Below are 6000 nucleotides of genomic sequence, written 5' to 3'. Positions count from 1 at the left end.
TAAATTTCTCAATTTTGGAATGACCTTGACCTTTGACCTTTACATTAATTTCATGATCAAAAGTCAATGAATCTTATGCAGTTGGTCCCATGTCTCTATCACTTCTCGTTTTGAAAATTTTTAATTATTTGTAAAATTCAAAAACTTTCAGGGGCAATAACTCATTGAAGGGGTCACCGAATGCTTTCGCAATGAATAGATTCCAGAGTCCCCTCACGTAGTCGAAGACATTGGTGAAGGTTTCATACCTCTACGGTTAACGGTTTCGGAGGAGTAGTGATAACAAGCATTTCTTGCGTAAAGGGCAATAACTTCGAAAGAGGTCATAGTTCATATTCGCAGGGTCAACTTTGTTCCAAACTCTTTAAAGGAGTACATTCTTATGAACAAAAAGTCTTTTCGATAAATGTCGAAACAAAAAATCAGCGGAAGAAAAACTAGGAGACTTATTGTTCAAAGAACAATAAGAGGTCTTTCCACCTTTTGAATTTCAATTTCATTTATAATTTATCTCTTTAAGATTAAATTTCATAAAAAAAAGAAACCAGGAATGGCTTAAAAGAAGAAAAAAATGAAAATTTAGAATTTTTCAGGTGACCTTGACCTTTGACCTTCAAATCATATTCAAGGTCAAAGGTCAAGGGTCACATTGTAATTAATCTCATGTCTCTATGACTTATAGTTTTAAAGTTATAAGGTTTAATAGTAAGCACAAAAGCATTAAAGGGCAGTAACTCATTCAAGGAGTCACCAGATCTTATTGCGCTTGAACATAAAAGTTTTGCCTAAAATCCCATCAGACATTAGAGAAGTTTTCATGTCTTTTCGGTTTACGGTTTTGGAGCAATAGCAAATAAAATGTTTTTTGCACAAGGGGCAATAACTTTTAATAGGGTCAATCTTAAGGGACAAGAATGAAATCTTTGAAACAGTTTTAAGAGTACATATTAATGATGCTAAGATATTAAGTATATGTTTAAAGACAAAAGAGATATAAAAAGAGCTTAATTTCTCAATTTTGGAATGACCTTGACCTTTGACCTTTACATGACTTTTAAGCTCAAAGCTCAATGAATCTTATGCAGTTGGTCTCATGTCTCTACACTTTCTCGTTTTGAAAATTTTTAATTATTTCTAAAATTCAAAGACTTTCAGGGGCAATAACTCATTGAAGGGGTCACCGAATACTTTCGCAATGAATAGATTCCAGAGTCCTCTCAATTAGTCGAAGACTTTAGTGAAGGTTTCATATTTCTACGGTTTACGGTTTCGAAGTAGTAGCGATAACAAGGTTTTTGCGCAATAACAAAGGGCGATAACTTTTAATAGGGTCAATCTTACGAAATATGAATTAAATCTTTAATATAGTTTTAAGAGTACATATTAATGATGCTAAGACAGTTTGTATATGTTAAGAGACAAAAAAGATATAAAAAGAGCTTAATTTCTCAATTTTGGAATGACCTTGACCTTTGACCTTTACATGAATTTTAAGCTCAAAGCTCAATGAATCTTATGCAGTTGGTCCCATGTCTCTATCACTTCTCGTTTCAAAAATATATATTTTTTTTGTAAAATTCAAAAAGTTTCAGGGGCATTAACTCATTGAAGGGGTCACCTAAGACTTTCGCAATGAATAGATTCCAGAGTCCTCTCAATGAGTCGAAGACTTTAGTGAAGGTTTCATATTTCTACGGTTTACGGTTTCGAAGGAGTAGCGATAACAAGCATTTCTTGCAAAAGGGGCAATAACTTTTAATAGGGTCAATCTTACGGAATACGAATTGAATCTTTAATATAGTTTTAAGAGTACATATTAATGATGCTAAAACAGTTTGTATATGTTAAGAGACAAAAAAGATATAAAAAGAGCTTAATTTCTCAATTTTGGAATGACCTTGACCTTTGACCTTTACATGAATTTTAAGCTCAAAGCTCAATGAATCTTATGCAGTTGGTCCCATGTCTCTATCACTTCTCGTTTCAAAAATTTTTAATTATTTGTAAAATTCAAAAAGTTTCAGGGGCAATAACTCATTGAAGGAGTCACCAAATACTTTCGCAATGAATAGATTCCAGAGTCCTCTCAATGAGTCAAAGACTTTAGTGAAGGTTTCATATTTCTACGGTTTACGGTTTCAAAGGAGTAGCGATAACAAGCATTTCTTGCGAAAAGGGGCAATAACTTTTAATAGGGTCAATCTTACGGAATACTAATTGAATCTTTAAAATAGCTTTAAGCGTACATATTAATGATGCTAAGCCAGTTTGTATATGTAAAGAGACAAAAAAGATGTAAAAAGAGCTAAATTTCTCAATTTTGGAATGACCTTGACCTTTAAACTTTACATGAATTTTAACTCAAAGCTCAATGAATCTTATGCAGTTGGTCCCATGTCTCTATCACTTCTTGTTTTGAAAATTTTTAATTATTTGTAAAATTCAAAAAGTTTCAGGGGCAATAACTCATTGAAGGAGTCACCGAATACTTTCGCAATGAATAGATTCCAGAGTCCTCTCAATTAGTCGAAGACTTTAGTGAAGGTTTCATATTTCTACGGTTTACGGTTTCGAAGGAGTAGCGATAACAAGCATTTCCGCACAAAGGGGCAATAACTTTTAATAGGGTCAATCTTACGGAATACGAATTGAATCTTTAATATAGTTTTAAGAGTACATATTAATGATGCTAAAACAGTTTGTATATGTTAAGAGACAAAAAAGATATAAAAAGAGCTTAATTTCTCAATTTTGGAATGACCTTGACCTTTGACCTTTACATGAATTTTAAGCTCAAAGCTCAATGAATCTTATGCAGTTGGTCCCATGTCTCTATCACTTCTCGTTTCAAAAACTTTTAATTATTTGTAAAATTCAAAAAGTTTCAGGGGCAATAACTCATTGAAGGAGTCACCGAATACTTTCGCAATGAATAGATTCCAGAGTCCTCTCAATGAGTCGAAGACTTTAGTGAAGGTTTCATATTTCTACGGTTTACGGTTTCGAAGGAGTAGCGATAACAAGCATTTCTTGCGAAAGGGGCAATAACTTTTAATAGGGTCAATCTTACACAATACTAATTGAATCTTTAAAATAGCTTTAAAAGTACATATTAATGATGATAAGACAGTTTCTATATGTTAAGAGAGAAAAAAGATATAAAAAGAGCTTAATTTCTCAATTTTGGAATGACCTTGACCTTTGACCTTTACATGAATTTTAAGCTCAAAGCTCAATGAATCTTATGCAGTTGGTCCCATGTCTCTATCAATTCTTGTTTTGAAAAATTTTAATCATTTGTAAAATTCAAAAAGTTTCAGGGGCAATAACTCATTGAATGAGTCACCGAATACTTTCGCAATGAATAGATTCCAGAGTCATCTCAATTAGTCGAAGACTTTAGTGAAGGTTTCATATTTCTACGGTTTACAGTTTCGAAGGAGTAGCGATAACAAGGTTTTTCATACAAAGGGCAAGAACTCCAATAGGGGTCATAGGTCATACGCGTTGGGTATTTTTTCGAAATAACTTTTAATGGCGAGTATCATGAACTGCAAAGTTCTTCGAGAAGTCTTTCGGTTCAATTTTCATAACGGAAAAATAATAATAATAAACAGAAGCATTTCAAGAGGTCTTTCCACAGAAAGGTGGAAAGACCTAACTAGGAGACTTATTGTTCACAGAACAATAAGAGGTCTTTCCACCTTTTGAATTTCAATTTCATTTAATATTTTTATCTATTTAGAATTAAATTTCATTAAAAAGAAACCAGGAATGGCTTAAAAGAAGAAAAAAAAAATGAAAATGAAATTTTTTTTTTTAGGTGACCTTGACCTTTGACCTTCAAGTCAAATTCAAGGTCAAAGGTCAAGGGTCACATTGTAATTAACCCCATGTCTCTATGACTTATAGTTTTCAAGTTATAAGGTTTAATATTAAGCACAAAAGCATTTAAGGGCAGTAACTCATTCAAGGAGTCACCAGATCCTTTTGCACTTGAACGTAAAAGTTTTGCCTAAATTCCCATAAGACATTAGAGAAGGTTTCGTGTCTTTGCGGTTTACGGTTTTGGAGCAATAGCAATAAAAATGTTTTTCGTACAAGGGACAATAATTTTTAATAGGGTCAATCTTAAGGGACGAGAATAAAATCTAAGATACAGTTTTAAAAGTACATATAAATGATGCATAGACATTATGCATATGTTGAAAGACAAAAGAGATATAAAAAGAGCTAAATTTCTCAGTTTTGGAATGACCTTGACCTTTGACCTTTACATGAATTTTATGCTCAAAGGTCAATGAATCTTATGCAGTTGGTCCCATGTCACTATCACTTCTCGTTTTGAAAATTTTTAATTATTTCTAAAATTCAAAAAGTTTCAGGGGCAATAACTCATTGAAGAAGTCACCGAAGACTTTCGCAATGAATAGATTCCAGAATCCTCTCAATTAGTCGAAGACTTTAGTGAAGGTTTCATATTTGTACGGTTTATGGTTTCGCAGTAGTAGCGATAACAAGGTTTTCCGCACAAAGGGCGATAACTTTTAATAGGGTCAATGTTACGGAATACGAATTGAATCTTTAAGATAGTTTTAAGAGTACATATTTATGATGCTCAGACAGTTTGTATATGTTAAGAGACAAAAAAGATATAAAAAGAAATTAATTTCTCAATTTTGGAATGACCTTGACCTTTGACCTTTACATGAATTTCAAGCTCAAAGCTCAATGAATCTTATGCAGTTGGTCCCATGTCTCTATCACTTCTCGTTTTGAAAATTTTTAATTATTTGTAAAATTGAAAAAGTTTCAGGGGCAATAACTCATTGAAGGAGTCACCGAATACTTTCGCAATGAAAGATTCCAGAGTCCTCTCAATGAGTCGAAGACTTTAGTGAAGGTTTCATATTTCTACGGTTTACGGTTTCAAAGGAGTAGCGATAACAAGCATTTCTTGCGAAAGGGGCAATAACTTTTAATAGGGTCAATCTTACGGAATATGAATTGAATCTTTAAAATAGTTTTAAGAGTACATATTAATGATGCTAAGACAGTTTGTATATGTTAAGAGACAAAAAAGATATAAAAAGAGCTTAATTTCTCAATTTTGGAATGACCTTGACCTTTGACCTTTACATGAATTTTAAGCTCAAAGCTCAATGAATCTTATGCAGTTGGTCCCATGTCTCTATCACTTCTCGTTTCAAAAATTTTTAATTATTTGTAAAATTGAAAAAGTTTCAGGGGCAATAACTCATTGAAGGAGTCACCGAATACTTTCGCAATGAATAGATCCCAGAGTCCTCTCAATGAGTCGAAGACTTTAGTGAAGGTTTCATATTTCTACGGTTTACGGTTTCAAAGGAGTAGCGATAACAAGCATTTCTTTCGAAAGGGGCAATAACTTCGAAAGCGGACATAGTTCATACGCGTTGGGTCAAATTTGTTCATAACTTTTAATGACCTTTACGATGAACAAAAAGTCTTTTCGATAAATGTCGAAACAAAAAATCAGCGGAAGAAGAATAATAATAATAATAATAATAACTAGATGCGATCTCGTTGCAAGCAACGAGTAGGTCTTCCGTCCGACCCGTGTTGGGATAGTTCCACTGATAGGATAAAAAAATGTCAAAAAAGCACAAGAATTCTCCAAAATATGTTTATTAGAAACATAAAAAAATGTAGGATCTATCAATTCCAATCAACTTCCGGTTCTACTTCTTCACTTCCGGTGCGACTGTATGTGCTCAAAGCTACTTTCAACTCTACATCAAGCATGCAGTAATCGTCCCTGAAAGTTTCAATAGAAAATACTCATTTTCAGACAACTTCCGTTTTGAACGAACCGTACTTCCGGTGGAAATATTAAGATGCTACGCAATATTAAATCTCTATAATGAACAATTACATTCATTGGAAAATAAAAAAAAATCGCTATACACGTACATGTATTTAAATTACATGTACTTCCGGTTTTCAACGGAAATGTCGACG

The sequence above is a fragment of the Saccostrea cucullata genome, unplaced genomic scaffold, assembly GCF_032062105.1.
Source record: "Saccostrea cucullata isolate Sc308-1 unplaced genomic scaffold, CSIRO_AGI_Scuc_v1 ctg902, whole genome shotgun sequence".
NCBI classification, from domain to species: Eukaryota; Metazoa; Mollusca; class Bivalvia; order Ostreida; family Ostreidae; genus Saccostrea; species Saccostrea cuccullata.
The sequence above is the reverse complement of the archived record's forward strand: the minus strand, read 5'-3'. Positions refer to the sequence as shown.